This window comes from Siniperca chuatsi, linkage group LG16 (assembly GCF_020085105.1).
Source record: "Siniperca chuatsi isolate FFG_IHB_CAS linkage group LG16, ASM2008510v1, whole genome shotgun sequence".
Lineage (NCBI taxonomy): Eukaryota > Metazoa > Chordata > Actinopteri > Centrarchiformes > Sinipercidae > Siniperca > Siniperca chuatsi.
The window spans coordinates 17,683,117-17,699,919 of record NC_058057.1 but is presented as its reverse complement, the minus strand read 5'-3'; the positions used below and the strand labels follow the sequence as shown (position 1 = coordinate 17,699,919).

At 38.9% G+C, this 16,803-nt stretch overlaps 1 protein-coding gene across 3 annotated transcripts in view; it reads left to right on the top strand.

Moving 5' to 3' along the window:
* The first annotated feature begins 8,836 nt into the window (after window positions 1–8,836).
* The window catches only part of LOC122862958 (pleckstrin homology domain-containing family G member 1), a 68,223-nt gene continuing 60,256 nt past the window's right edge, over window positions 8,837–16,803 (top strand). Inside the window, exon 1 of one of the 3 annotated variants that reach the window (XM_044168890.1) lies at window positions 8,837–8,957. The gene's annotated coding sequence lies outside the window, so the exon portion shown is untranslated. The other 2 variants (XM_044168891.1, XM_044168889.1) reach the window with 2 other exon arrangements.

Below are 16,803 nucleotides of genomic sequence, written 5' to 3'. Positions count from 1 at the left end.
TGAGTTGTAAGCAGGTCAAACAAAGAGTGATCTTTTTTCTTTGTTTTCCTTTATCTTAAATTAGACTAGTTAGAAAAAGCAAGGATTAGAGGAAAGCTTAAAAAAATGAACAGAATTTTTTGAGTGGTATCCTGTTGATACCACCCCTCATATTCATCTTTTGACCTCTTGTGGGGTCCCGATCCCCAGGCTGGGAACCACTGTTCTATAAAATGGAGAAAATTGTTCTAGTTACCACTGATTAGGCCATGTGAAATATTTGCCTTTGTCACACTACACAGAAGAATTCAAATTTCTATTCTCATTTCCCACAACTAAACCACACTTACATCAACTGTTTGATAAACCTGTGTCAGAGGAGCAGCCATGTTTTTCTTTTTGGATATTTCCTGCTGTTGCTGCTGCTGCCCAGACCTCATTTACTCTTATTCAGGGCTGGGAAACGGGTTTTAGACACTGGGGAAATATGGTGTGCCTCTGCTCCTCTCACAGCTAATTAGTGTGTGAACTAATTGCATATCTAACTTTAGCAAAGCAACAGCCTAGTTCCATCTGTCCGCTATCTATATAGAAGGGAGCGAGATAGAGTGGAGCCTTCTGGTGACATCCTAGCTCCTTTTAGAATATTCTAGCAAGAACATTTACCTCGGGACCCTGTCAGCTGGTCCAGCCTGGTTCAAATGATCTTTTGTCAGTTTGGCAATACACTAAAAGAATCTGAGACCTTTTGCAACTGACCACAATCACACATCTGGTTTACCAAGACTCAACATCAAGTTTCCAAACATGGTGTTGTGTCTTAGAACATGGACAAACTAAATCCTTTGAAACAGTCCATCTGCTCTGAGCATCCATCAGACTGTTGACATTTTGGAAAATACGCTTATTCCCTTTCTCACAGAGAGTTAGATAGAAGATTGATACCAATCTCATGTCTGCATGCTAAATATGAAGCTGTCCACCAGCTTGTTAGCTTAACTTAGCATTAGGACTGGAAGCAGGGGGAAACAGCTAGCCCGACTCTGTCAAGCTCACTTGTCCTTTTTACACTTAAATTTTTATACAGAAGAGTAAAAAGGACAAGTTCTGGACGTAAATAGGGTAGCTGTTTCCCCTCATTTCCAGTCTTTATGCTAAGCTAAGCTAATTTCCTACTGGCTCTAGCCTCATATTTAGTATACAGCCATCAGTGGTATCGATCTTCTCATCTAACTCTGGGCAACAAAGTGAATATGTGTTCCCAAAATGTCAAACTATTCATTTAAATAGCAAAATTTGTTTCCCTTTGAAGCATTTACACCACTGCACGTGGTGTTACAGTTGTCGATTGTGACACCTTAAAGGGTTGGTTCACCCAAATTACAAAAAACACATTTTCTTCACATACCCTTCATATTTAGCTATGTAGACTGTTTTGGTTTTATGTGGCCAAGTCCATCTCTGAGATTTCTGCCTCCATGCCAATACAACAACGATTCAGAGACCTCACTAACAGTTTTTACTGGAACTTATTTGTATGGAATAGTCCCTATGCAGCTGATACAGATGTTTTCATCACTATGAGAACCACAAAACAATTTCCTTTCTCTCCCATTGTACTGGGGTGGCAGCAAATATCTCAGAGATATCAACAGATCTCAAAACCTGGGGAAAATGAACCAGAACTATCTGTATGGCTAGATACTATTAGACGTAAGTGAGGAAACATGTTTTTGTGATTTGAGTGAACCCTTTAAGATCTGCTCCTAAAATAATTTCTTTGCTCAGCTGTACTGCAGTTCTCAGTTCTGTAATCAGTTTTGTGGTATTTTCTTCTACCTGTGGAGACTCACACCAATTACCACTTATAATATTGCAAAGGGAAATCTTCAGCTTGAAAGATTTCACACACCTTCTCACTTTCGTAGCTTGATAATATTGGCCCTGTTTAAAACTTTAAACACTGCTTCCTTTGTTTCAGACGAAACCAAAGTTTGTCTGAGGTGAGCTAGAGGCTCTTGGGGTTTGATGACCTAGACTTCCCCTGATGAAGAAAACAGACGCCCACTTTCTACAGACCTCCCAACTGCCATTCACCTTCCTGCAGTTGAGATAGATTGGGTGAATTGAGGTAATCTCCTCAGACACAAATATGATATGTAACGCAACCAACACACAACAGATGACAGGAGAGAGAAAGATGAAGCAAGATTATGAATGGTGGATTTAAAGTCAAGGTTTGTAGGTAGCAGTGGATCGGGTTTCTGGGAAACTGAGCTGCGGGTTGTACGGGGGGTGACTACGGAGGAGATGGAGCACAGTGGGACTTGTTGTCTAATTTACTTGTTAAAGTGCAAATGTAAAAGTATCAGTCACAAGGGATGGTGGTAAAGTCGCACCTGGTTTAGAAATGTCCATACCAGGTCCAAAGTGAAATGCTCTGGAAAGGTTTAATGTGAGATCAGAGGTCAGGGTGTGGGCTGCTGCTGTAGAGAGAAATGTTAATCTTAATGTTCACTTTGTTTCCATATTTTGTCATCTTCATCAAATGTGCAAGCCCAGCTTGTAGCAAAATAAAGGGTTACCGCTTCAATACTTTTCTATATATGTTGGGTTTTAATAAGGTCAGTAGAAAAGGGGGGAAACAAGAAATAAGTTTGATTTTGCCATTATTATTACACATAATGCACACAAATTTCTCTTTTGGGGACAATACAATCTATCAATCTATTATTATTACATCTAAAGCAGTTGGGGTCTGAAGGACAATGTCAACAATACACAAATGGATGTAAGAGCAAGTAAAGTGAGAAAGGAAAGGATATTGAGAACTCCTCTTGTCCCTAAATGTTGTGTTTGTTGTGATGAAATCTGAGAGAAAATGAGTGTTGCGCTTGGGTTACATTGATTTTCTCCACTGTTTCTGTGATATATCTACAGCTAAAACTAGTCTCACATAAGTACTCATCAAGTCAAAGAACATTTGTATGACTGAGTTCCCGGGATCATCCTTTCAGTGCAGCCAGTTACTTTACATCTTGACACCAGGCAGTGATGTAATGAAAATATGTTAAAAATAGGAGAAAAGGACTGAGACATCAGACATGATGCATAGAAATGTTCTCTGTTGAAGGTCAAACACTAATGGGTTGTGTGGCTCCAGCGGTGTCTGTGCTCCTCTTACACGGATGTCTTTTACATAACACCACAAGTCATATTTCTTCACAGGGACCTTAAATTTATCGTCCAAACTTCTGTCATTGTTGGCTATATATAACGTGCATGAGGGAAACTTGGTAACTGTTCCTGATTTTATAACTAATGGAAATTACTGGCCCATAAATGAGGATAAACTGTACATAATGGATTTAAAAAAACATGTTCTAAATGTTTTCTGATCATCCTCCTGATACTATAACACTCATTTTGTCATGAGATGCAGTTCATGCCGGCACCTGCCAACCACCTGCTTGTCTGTCCAGCTTTGGTATTTTGATCCTTTCACAACTGCTGAGCCAATCAGTGAACTCAGTAGAATAACAAAGTGTAAACTTGTGTTTCCCTCGGATTTTGTATGAGCTCAATGACAGTGATGACAGACCCACAGTAGTTTCTTCCTGTTCTGATTAGATAGCAACTCTCTGGCTCTCTGTTTCACTGAGAGTGAAATACACACATAGGGGGCAAGACTGAGCTCAAGCACCTGCGAGATATCAAGCTTTCTGTAACTTGGATTTCATAGTTTGTATATAGTATATTATACAAATAACGTAAAACAAATGCATACAATAATACACAGAATTTATATAGTTAGTTGATTTCTGCCTGAATACAAATTTAATGTCACTATCTCTGAGGCTCTTATTTTGACAAGAGGACAAAGAGTTCCTTGAAGTGTTGTGGAGACAAGCTAAAAGCAAAACTACTGTACAAAAATGTACAATTTCTGTGTTTGAAAACGATAGCGTAAATTAAAGCTGATTTATGCGCTCACTTTTTTCCCATTTAACTTAAATTCTATAATTTTATTTACAAATTCTTGCATACTGATCATTTACTTTTGCTATATTGTGATGCCTGATTTAAAATGCCTGTTTTAAATTAAATTCCCAACTGCTGAAAGCAATTATTGTACTGTAAAGACATACTGTACAGTGCTAAAAATAAAAATAAAAAAGGGTATACAGTCTTAAAAATGTCATTCACTGGTGAAAATGTAATCAGTTTATCTAATTAGTCCTTTCACATGGGTTTTGTGACTGTTCTCACTAGAATACTTACAACAGGAACAATACAATCACTTTTTCTAAAATATCTCAAAGTATATTTAGCATCTCACTTGTATGCTAAACATACAAAAGCCCCCACTATTTTCCCACCACATCAGCATACATAATGTGGGTGCCACATGGGCAGTGATCAGAGATAGCATTACACTCCCTCTTAGGCATTTCCTGTGGCGTTTCCTGCTTTCTTCATGACTTCATGTGCTAATGTCCATTAATCCTGTCATATTCTCAACAGCTCTTTCTGTCTCAGGGTCTGATATCACAAAGGCTCTCTCTCTCTCTCTCTCTCTCTCTCTCTCACACACACACACACACACACACACACACACACACACACACACAGCCAAGATAAGCTTTTTAATGTGTACAGGTGTACATACACACATGCTTGTGTGAGATCTGTGGTGTATACAGCTCAGCCCTAGGGGGAAGACTGTCTGGGAAATTGTAAAACTGATGCCAAGCTGTACAAAATCTGTTTCAAAAACATCTGTAAGCAAGTGCTAATCCGAACGGATGAACTATGGTTAAAGACATAGGTCATAAGCTACATTAAGCACAGAGTTTGAACCTTCAATGCATTCTTCCTGTATTGTTGTGTCTGCAAGGCTTAAAAAAAGTTTTTCAAAACCAACACTGTGCGTATATGTCATCTAATCATAACTAGCATGTACGGTCTCAGTCAAGTCTGTAATGATTTGTATTATGGCTGCCCTTATATTTCTTTTCGTTTCAATCTTTGTTTGTGAGCCTATTTTTGGCTTCTAATCTGTCATATTACCCTTTGACATGATAAACACCAGACATCGTTCTTCTCTAGCGTGACTCAATTCAGCAGCAGTCTTTGCCATGTCTCCTCCTCAGTCTGCCACAGATAAGCTTGCCCTTACCCACTTCGCCATACAGTTTTATACAAGTCAGCTGAGTCACACACTGATATTGTAATCGAAACGCTAAAACCATGCACACATGTCTGTCTTTCAAGGAAAACCATCAGTAATTGATAATGGGTCAAACAACATTTAACTTGTGTTTCTGCGTCTTGAATAAAACTAATATTCATACGATCACAATAGGATGTACTCAAGCTTTACAGTAATACAGGAATCCAAATGTTCCAAATGTTTTTTCATGTGCAGGGACATAAAATAATTTTACTAGCACATAAAACAGTGTTTTATTTTCTGTGCTAACCGGCTACTTCATTGCCCACCTAGCCAATTTTTGCACTAGTTTACATATATGATGCAATGTGTGTTATCGTCTTACTTCCATTGATAACAACATGAAATGATTAATATATAATGACACCATGGTGTCATGTCATACAGCTTCTTCAACATTCTTGTATAAGAAAGGGATTTTCTTCTGCCGTTATGCGTGTAGCTATGCAGCCAGCTAAGAACACTTAATAAATAAAAGTTTACACCACTTATGAACAAGAGCTAATTAGAACAAAGGTAGGCCTTGTTGTAAAAAATATATTTGTACAGTAATAAGGAAACTGGATTCACAAAAGTAAAAGTAAGTTACATTGTCCCTCATGGTAAGAAACACCAGTGAATAATTAACACTGAGGGAAGTACAACACAGTAATTAATCTAGTAAAAACATACACAGTTCACAAGAGTAAAAATCCACAACAGTTAGCCCAACAGTAAATTAACAGTTAGAATTCGTGTTGACTAGCAGCACATTAGCTTTGGACAGCTGATGGCTAGCTTGGTTAGCAGTCAACTGATAGCAGACAAACTAAATCAACAAATCATAAATCATCAGTTACAAAACAACTGTAAAAAAACAGTACGCACAGATAATGCTACCATTAGCATTTGAGGAGTAGATAAAAGATGTCTGGTAATATATGCTTGGTCACAGATCTGGAAAAACGGTGGATGTCAGTTAAACTGTAACTGCTATGGAACTGTGACAGTAATGGTTGCTACTAGCAACAGAATGTTCAACAGAAAAGAAAAGGAGAAATGGCAGCAAGTGTTGCAAACAATATTGTTGTTAAGTCTACAAATGGACGAATATGGCTGGAAATGATGTGAAAGCAAAAATAACACAACAGCTCACATTATCAGACGTGCATAAACATTGTTAAACGCAGGAAATATTTATCTTGAGGTCAGGAAATCATTTGTTGTGTCCCATAGCCCAAGTCATCTGAGATAAAGACCTGTTTTGAACAGCACATCATTTCCTGATGTTGCAGTGTCACATGACACAACAGGTCACTTTGTGACATTGTAAGGTGACAACCAAATTAAACTCATTTAATCAGAATTTCATTTATTTTGGAAAACCAGCAGATGAACCAGATGTATATACTTTTTTAACTGATAACAACTTCATATATTTCAGTTAAGTCTTAATTGTTTTCAGACTACGATAGGTTCATGACCGCAAGCTTCTTACTTGAACTCAAAACTATTTGGACTATGGGATTTCCACTGAACTGAAAATGTCCAGGCATGCCTGTACATGTATGGGAAAAACAGTTATAAGCCAACTATAATTTCTTTCACTGGAAGACCAGACACTGACATGTTGAGAGAACAGCAATGTTAACAGACAACTCTGGCATTGTTTGTCTGTTCAGCTGTTACCTGAGGGGGGAAATCCTTATTACTTCCAGGATTTCAACGGCTTCAGTTGACAATGAAGTCATCTTGCTGTGAGAAAGCTGATATTGTATGGAAAGGCTCCGAGGCTAAGCCCTATCCCCTGTGGCACAATTGTTTAGATCGCGACCTCACCAGAGCTAAAGGTATTACTCACCATAGGTAGAAAGCATCAGACATATAAATCACAATATGCAGGAAGGGTCGTTTTTATTAACAATACTGTCAAGACAAAGCAATGAGGACGAAAACACAATCCACATCCAGTTTATTTCAGTATTTTTCAAGAAAATAAGATTACAGAGAAGTGTGGAAGCAAAGTCAATAGGAAGGAGGGGCAGGGATATGAGGAATAGGTATAGGACTGCGCTGCTCATTCCCCATGGGTTTCTCACAATGACCCAGTTTCCATTCAGTGATCCCAGACATGTCCTGCCCCACACAACATGCACAACATGTTTTTGTGCCCTAATGATTATGTTGTTAACACAGAGGAAAGGACTGAGTTTGGTTTTGTGTTTCCTTTACATTTGTTTACATGCAGGGTGTTTACTGGAAACAATTACTGGTACTGTAAATGTCAGCGTCAGTGTAACAAAAAAGGTATTAACTGTTGTCCAAGGTGTTATATTTAAAGCAACATGATCTCTGCAGAGACACATTTTGAGATGCCTGATATATTAGTAAAAACTCAGGTTTTTACAATATTTTATCATCAAAGGGAGAGTAGTAGCAAGCACACTATTTCCCAGCAATTCAATTACAGAAATTCGTACGTGGGAGATTCAGTATATTTAAAGATCTGACTCACATAATTTCTAAGGCAGTTCAAGGATTAAAATGAGTGACTGTCAGTCCAGCTTTTCTAATCTATAAGTAATGATCACCATCGTATATAGGCTAAATTATTTGATCTGACTGAGGAAATCACTGTCTCATCCTTCAGTGAGAAGAGACCAGTAATATGATACTATCTAGAAACAAAGGGAGAATTATGATATAAGTCCAAAAGCATCACACGAGGGACAGTAATTTATATTTTGTTGGTCACTGTCGGTCTCCATTATTCTTTGAGTTTATTAGAGGAGATTACATAAACAGAAAAGAATGTTTCCTAAGAGGTCAAACCTGAGACCTGATATAAACTTAAACAATGTGACCTCAGCTACTGTCTGTAAATCCTACAAGGACCTTCAGGGACTTCTAATTTCCACACAGGTTACTGAGATCACTGCGAGCCAACTGCTGGAGAGAACAGTAAACTGTGAAGTTGAAAGCATAAAACAGCATGTTATAGGCCCAGTGTCGAGACTGTAGCGTAACACAGAGAAGCACCAAATTCATAGGTAGGTATTCAACACGTTCTGTGTTTTACTGTCCAATTCAGCTCAAATTGTTAACAGAAATGTTTGTGATTGGCATTTTTGAAGAGGTAATTCCACTCATACCAGTAGTTTTTATGGTTTGCTGTCCTCTTTGTGTTTGGACTTGTTTTCCACCACAAACTAAGGGGTTCTGCAGTCTTTAAGGGAAAAATTATGTATGGTAAAATAAGTTAACTATTGTAAAATATTGCACCAAATTAAATTTATCAGACAAAAGAAAATTATTTATATTATTGAATAGATTTATGATGATTTGTATTGTATTTTATGTATAGAATTTAGGGATAAATGGCAGTAAACTGCTGTCTCTGCCCCATATGAATAGACACTACGTAAGTGTAGCAATATTACAAACCGAGTGAATATTAAATATTAATTATTAAAGACCTAAACCTCATGGTTTTTATTATTTTTCTAATATGTGTGTGCATTTTCCAACTGTAGTTGTACTCTCTTATTATTGGCTTGTCAGTCACCTTTAAAACACCACAACCTGGTGCTATACAAATAAAGTTCAATTTGAAATTTAAAAAAAGATAGATTTTTGACTGTGTTGTAAAAGTATTTTCTGTAATGACCTAGAACTTGTATTTTTAGCAATTACTGCACCTCTGAGGGCAACTTTTGACCGCTCGAAGTACTTCAAAGTCAAACGGCAGAATCTCACCTCTCATCAGGTGAGCCGCTCGTTGATTTGTGTAACGTCACTGAGATTTTACCACCGGACAAACAAAGACACAGTGTTTGAGCTGGCAAACTTGCCAAGTGGGTCAACGTGAAAGCAGTGTAGTGAAGTGTAAAGGAGAACTTTTAGCCGCTTTTAATGAAGAACGAGTTGTTTCCAGCAGCAGCGGGGAACCGAAGACATCTTTAAAGAAAAGCAGTGAGTGAAATTTCGAAATATCGAGCCCCTTCTCTGTGTGTAATGACTTGGCCCACGGGCATAGAGAAACACGCGTCGTGGTGTTTTAAATGCGGTACTGAACCCTGGAGCAGGTGTGCTCGTTGTGCTGCTCAGGTACTGCGCGTGTGAGCAGCCTGCAGGCCAGACTGCAGTCTTTGGATAAGAGATAAACGCTGACAGTTGAATGCTGATATTAGATAATAGAAAAATTGATGGTGGAACAAGTTGCATAAGATGGATGAATAATGGGCAGTGAAATTCACTTTTGATTATGAGATGGCGTGTGTGGAGGGGTATGTGATGGACAGAATGAACATGAAGTAATAAGAGTTATGGTCCTATGATGAGACAAGAGCACTCACGCTGACCCTTTAGAAATTGATCTTGATCTTACAAAATAACTGTCCAGCCGAAGATTGATGTTGTTCTCTGGACAGAGTATATCAAAATTTACAGTTTTAAATCAACCAGGATTTTTAAAATATTTTTTATTTACTTGGACAGACTTCAGGCTGTTATGCAACAGCGGCAGATGGAAGAAGGGGGTGGAACTACAGTTTTTTGGCATGCAGGTGACTTTCACACTGAATCACTTAAGTCTTCATAAGTGATGATTAATCCTGAACATCACCATCCAACACCATGTTACCTTCAGTGTCTATGATTGACATGGCCCTTTTTCTCACAATCACATTCTGCTATTGCATACTGAATTAATGAAATAGTTTGACATTTTTGGAAATAAGCTTATTCACTTTCTTTGCCCATACAGTAGGCTATATGAAGCTGTAGCCAGCAGCTAGTTAGATTAGCTTAGCATAAAGACTGGAAACTGGGGGAAACAGCTAGGCTTGATCCAGTTGCCATGGGGACCAGCTGAGACTCCAGGAATTTACTGGGCCTGGTCATGTAACCCCCTGTAAAACGGTGAACTGTTGTTTTTACACTTGAGTTTTTGTATGGCGTAAACAAACAACATATTATGTGTTAATTAGTGAACGTTAGAGGTGCTGGTTGGAGGATTTTGTTACCTTTGGACAGAGCCACCTAGCTGATTGCCCCTGTTTACAGTCTTTATGTTAAGCTAAGCTAACTGGCTGCTGGCTGTAGCTTCATATTTACCGTACATAGTGATTATCAATCCTCTCATTTGACTCTTGGCAAGAAAGCGAATAAATGTATTTCCCAAAACATTGAACTATATCTTTAAATTATACACCTTATTTTCAGAGATCAGTAATGGATGCTATACAGTCATATCAACATGAAAAAAATGTATCCTCTTTAAATATTAGGCTGAGTGTTTACTCTGCTTCATCCCTGATCAGAAAGAAGTAGGTAGTTGGATGTCAATTTCCTTCCTCACAGTTAGAGGAGGATGGCAGGTGTTCTTCCCACTTCTAAATCTCTTGAGAATGTAATCTGAGATTGGACAACTTTAGCACCTTCAACCCCCCCACCCCCCACCCGTGTGTTACCCTGTGACGTTAAACCCAGGACAGACCAGACCCTCTCCTCTCATGTCTTGTCAGTACTTTGGTTGAGGTGATTTACTGTCTTCCGCTTGTCTTCTATTGACATTATGACCCTGGGTTTTATATAGCATGTGACTGTAGGGGCTTTTAACCACGTAGCATGGCTCTGGGGATGGCAATGTTGGCCTGTCAGTTGGTCGGTCCACCACTTTGCTCCAGACTGAAATACCTCAACAACTATTGCATGGATTGCCATGGGAATTTGTACAGGCATTCATGGTCACCAGAAGATCAATCCTAATGGTGATTCACATTTGTTGTTTTAAGTGAAATGTCTCAACAACTATTGGATGGGTCGCCATGAAATTTGGTTCACACATTCATGACCCCCTCAGGATGAATTGTAATAACTTTGATAACTTAACTTTTCAGCTGGCACCACCATTAGGTCAAAAATTTTATTTGTCCAATACTTTTGGTTTATGACCAAATACCTGACCAAATTCCCATCAGCCTCAGCTGTACTTTGTTTTTAGTGCTAATTAGCAAATGTTAGCACGCTAATACACTGAACTAAGGTCGTGAACATGCTAACATTAGCTAACATGCTGATGTTAGCTTTTAGCACAAAGTACAGCCTCCCAGAGCCGCTAGCATGGCAGTAGACTCTTCGTCTTGTTTAAAATAAAAGAGGTGTTAGATGTCAGAAATTTCATTTTTGAAACCTTAATAGGTTCATCACTATAAGCGACCCCTTTCACATTGTCACATTGTTTTCACATTATCATTTGATTTTATTATAAAAATATCGATTATAGCCACTTTAAGTGTTCTAAAAGTGCTTCTGCCAGTGTTTGCTTTGCTCTAACTGACTAAGGTAACAATAGAAAAACAGAAGACTCAGTCGAAGACTATCTAAATATTTTCTGACAAGATTTATGTATTTAGGATATTAATTCTGGGCAAACTCTTGAGGTTACAGATGTCCTTGTGTATCATTGCTTCAAACAGCCATTGGTAGACCTACTGTACTCATCTTTGTCACATGGAAACAAATCCCTAGTAGTGACGGCTGGTCAAGTTTATGATGAGCTGCAGCTGTCAAGTAGCTTCCTCTCTGTGTCTCCTGATTGAAGTTTTTACTGGAGGTCTTTCAGACGGATGGCTCCATGGGATGTCTTTGGTCCCACGCTGTATCACATTTCTCTGGCTTGAAGATTTTCTTAAATCTCTCCACAACCTGCCCTATTTATATTGATGTCCAGGTGCTGTGTGTGCAAGTGTACAGCACTAGTGTGTTTGATGGTGATGGTTTATAGGAAAAACAGTTAAGTGTGTATATACTGTATGTCTGTGTTGAATGACGATATACCTGCCATCCTGATGTCCGGTGTGATCCAACACATCTCTGTTCTGCCTAAAGCAGTTCCAGATAGCATGTGGAGTTCAAACACACTGCAGGCGGAAGAGACTCAACTGTGCTTCCATAGGAGGCATGATACATATCTGGAGCACATTTAATGACTAGAGCGGTTACAGTACTTTTTGGAAGACTGATACTACAATAACAACAGATTGAAAGGCGAGTTCATAAGAAAATAAGGAATGGTTAGATTTATTTTAAGAGACGAAATGGAAACAGCTTATTTTCTCTATTGTTTCCATATCAGCTCTTCTGTTTCAGTTCGTGGCAGCCTGAATTGTTGTAGCAATATCAAGACAGTTTGATGATGGGATTTGCTGTATCTCCATTTCCTACTGAGGGCTACCTTTTTGTTAGTGTTTTGAAATCCTCCCTGATAAACTGTTGGTGTTGAGAGATGTTATATCCCCCAGTTTTCTTAATCTCTGCTTGAGGCTGGAGCTGAGCTCTCTCTGTCTGGGCAGGAGGAGGGCACTGAGTCTTTGTGTGGGGGGTCACGACCTTTCACCTGCTGCTGGCAGTCTTCCCTGCTGGGAGGTCACATGTAGGAGCTGAAGCGTGAAGGAGTGGACAAGAGAGGGGGAGCAAAGTTTAAGTTTTAATGCATAGAACTCAAAGCAATGATGACTTTCTGCATATGCATAGGAATCACAACTGTGGACATACACTCACTGGCCACTTTATTTTAAGACACACCTGTACAATTTAATGCAATCCAATAGCTCTGCCATGAATTCTACTTTTACGGAGCTTATACATTTTCAGTTTTTTTTGACACCTTCAGAAAAGTCATAATTATACTTTTTTATTATTGAGGTCTTAGTGGGTGGTGGTGTTTCTAATATTTTGTCCACCTTATTTACATACATGAGGGAAGCTAAATATTAAAAACACCTTTCAATATGGTGCAGTCCAGTACAACACCACCACCCAACGACCGGAATAATAATCATAAAGTAGAATTATCACCTTTCTGACAGTGTCAACAGAAACTGAAAATGTATAAGCTTCGTAAAAGTTGCTGTTGTATTTGATTTCACTAAATTGTGCAGATGTACCTAATAAAGTGGCCAGTGAGTGTATGTAGGGTTCATAGGTATGAAATGGAAGCAAAATTGACTGAATATCAACAATGCTGTAATACTAGTAAGATGAGCAGAAATTAGATGGTCTTGCAGTCCTGAGAAGCCGCCACATTATTGCACATTTATTATCACCTAGCGTTGTCTCAATCACACAACCATGGGTTCAGCTGCACAGCTGAATGACTTTTCCTTCTTGTCATACAGGAAAAGGAAGTGAGCTGGGCTAACAAGCAGAGCATCCAACTTTAAATTTAGCTTCTTCATAGATACAATAAGGGTGCACACTCCTTCACAAAATCCCTCCACTGGGTGAGGCATAAATGTTTGCTCTACATAGAATGTTGTTAACCTTTGGTGAAAAGTGTGTCTTAAGCCTTAGCACCACCCTCCTATTAAAAGCTTTTCATCTAGAGGCTGTCTAGATAGAAATGTCAGCATTAAGACAGGTATTGCCGCCTCTATCAGAGAATAAAACACCTGTCATTTTCTCACTACCTGCCGTGAGTGGAGATGCAAACAATACCGCAGATCTGGGCCGACATGCAAAGCATGCCCTTTCACATGTAAAGCGGTGTGGCAGCCACTCAAGGTGCAGCCTGGCATCAGAGATAGAAATGTCAGAGTAAAGATGAGGTCACACAGTGTTTCAGCATCATTCTGGTTGAATTCATTAACCTCATAATTAAAAACACATTTTTTGTCTGCATGCAAGGTGGTTTATTTGGGTAGGTTCTGATAATCTCTGCAGGCTTATGTTTTAATAATGTTGTCCTGTTGCCTTGATGGATGAGCTTGTGCTGCTGTGACTGCTGCTTCCTGTTATAATTTCCAAATTTCACAGTTTGTCGTCACTTGTGTGTATGTCTGTGTGCTTGCATGTCAGAGGACAAAAGGTTGATGGATATCGCCATGTGTTTCCTGTTATACTCAGGTGTGTATGTGCTTGCATGCACATTTGTGGTTGCTCGTGTATCTTCGTGTCCAGCCCATATTTCCGTGGCCCAGACTGGAGCAGCAGACTGACATGCAGAGACCTGCTCCGTGCTGCACAGGGATATTTTTGGACTGTTTTGTTACTGTGGAGGAACTTCCTTCTCAAAACCAAATGATTCTTTTCCAGGTCTTGGAGGCTGGATTGTCTATTTAGCACCTGCTAACTTACTATTCATAGTGTATAACTACATGTACAGCATTATAGTAGTGTACGCGACAGTGACAAATTAACCAGGTGGTTGTAACCAACACCTGAAAGAAAATAGTTCACTGCAGTCTTGAGATTAGAGGATGAAAGATTAGAGGTAAAAAAGGAGACTGTCAAGACATCTAGATCTAGATTTAAACTGCCCCGACCTCCTTACCTTGGGGCTAAATACAGATAACCCACATAGGGAACCTTGACCTGATCTGTGATCTGAGTCCAGACTCACATACGCACACACACAGAATCATCAAATGAACTTGCCTAGCATATCCTGAGGTGACCATCTAAAGGAGGCAGGCAGAGTCATAGAGGACTCATCTCATCTGGATTATTTATTCACCATGAACTAAAGCGGGATTCAGAACATCAGTGTGCATGTAGATTAAATGTTTTTCGAGGGTTTCCAAAGATTTTCCATTAGGTTTGAGTGGACTAGTTGTTATGCTGAACTTTTAAGTTGGGTCTTTTGGTCTCAGGCTAGCTTATTGTGCACAAAAATGGGAACTACAAATTTTACCCCTAAATTGTCATCTTATACCCCAAGATGTCTTAGATATGAATGAGTTTTGTTTCCATGGTAATAATCTTGGCAGTACCACTGTGATTCCAACAAACTCTACTTTCTTGCAGACCATTAGTCCCACAAAACAGAGGTGACTACCAAGCAAATATCTTCAACACAATTTCCGCAGTGTCTCAAAGCATTTCCTGCAGTCATCCTGTTTTGAGATTTTACTTTTTTAATTCTTTTTAAAGTCTTTCTTTGCATCGTGTACCATGTTTTTATACATTGTTTCAACCCATTTGAAGGAGAGGAGTTTTTTAATCTACTGCTGTTGCTCATAAACCGTGTTTATATATAGAATGACTTTATATTTAAAATACTTAAAATAGTTCAAATTTAGACAGCTTCGTGCAGCTGATAGTGCTTAAAGATAGTAGCATTTAAAATTGGTGTCATTTTGTGGCTCAGTGCAAAAATGACTCGGGTCATCCCAGGTTTTTAGGTCTGTGCTAGTATGTGTGTATCTTTGAGTATCTGTCTCTGGTTTGAATCAGTGAAAATGGCTCAGATGAGCTAAGGCATTTGGATTACTGGGGGCACAATGGACTTGACCTGAGCTGTCAAAGGAGCTCATATGAAACCTGCTGATGTGACACATGCCTGTTTCTCACACCTATAAACACTTCATGCACCCACTTCACAAGTGAAATAAAGCGTGTGTGGGCATATTAGTGCATATATGTACTGTATGTTACAACCCATTCTTTGCATCTGATAACACACTGGTGTCTGTATTTGTTCAGCAGGGGGAAAACATTCCAGCAGACATACCTGTTGGCTGTCATTTAAGTGCATGTGTGTTCTCAAGCTTTTTCTATACTACTAACCACTACTTAAAGTACTTTAGAGATCTGCTGTAAAAACATGTTTCACCTAATTACAAGGTTTGTGACGAGGAGAGGGAAAGTTTGGCCCACTGACTTTAACAGTTAAAATGGTAACCTTAGAAAACATTTTAATACATGCTTTCAGAATAGCTTTAATACCCACCTGGTTGAAGAAGAGCTGTTAAGCTTAAGAGAAGGATTTCCAAGATTGTAGAGTTACTTAGAATTAGATTAGTTAAAGTGTTGCTCTGCAAAGATTTATATTTGTATACATTACAATGCTCAAAGGGCTGATACTACTAACCACTCAAGCATGTAATACACAGTGTCAGACTGTACAAAAGCTTGTAATGTAATGCCTATATCATTGCATTGTATTTGAATGTGTTTTACTGCATATTCCTCCAATTTTGATGATTTTTAAAAATGTTTTAATGTCCTGACACCTCTAAGTACTTTAGTATTCTACCTTTAAAAGGGAACACCACTGATTTTATACATCAAAGTCTGTTTAAAGGTGTTGGAGTGCTGCTGCATATGTGAAAAATTCTGAACTGTCTGCGGTCGAGTTGCATTGTGGGTAATGTAGGTGCCAGGTTTTGACACGGAAGAAGATTGTGTTGACTAAAAAGACGATAGCTCTGGTTCTGCTGCATCGATTTTGATCTTTTTGTTTTTTAAACTCTTCATCAGGAGTCTGACAAGGTTGTAGGAGTGCAATGCTAAATTGGTGGAGTATTCCTATTCCTAACACCTATTTATTATACAAAAAGCACATGGTGGTGAATCTGAAAATTTTGGAAAAAACTGGATGATGCAAAGTTTTTAACCAATAGCAACTGTTTGCTTGTTGTATTCACCAGCTTTGAAAAGCGTTTGACCATGCACTTGCCTCTTACTGCTCACTGCAGGTTGTGGCTGTGTAAACTTAAGGCCAAAAGGTTGGAGGTCAGGGGCAGCATGAGACTGAAATACCCCTGCTCTGAATGCAGCAGGCTAATTCCAGATAATATGAAAGGGATCCTAATAGTCGTGGCTATATA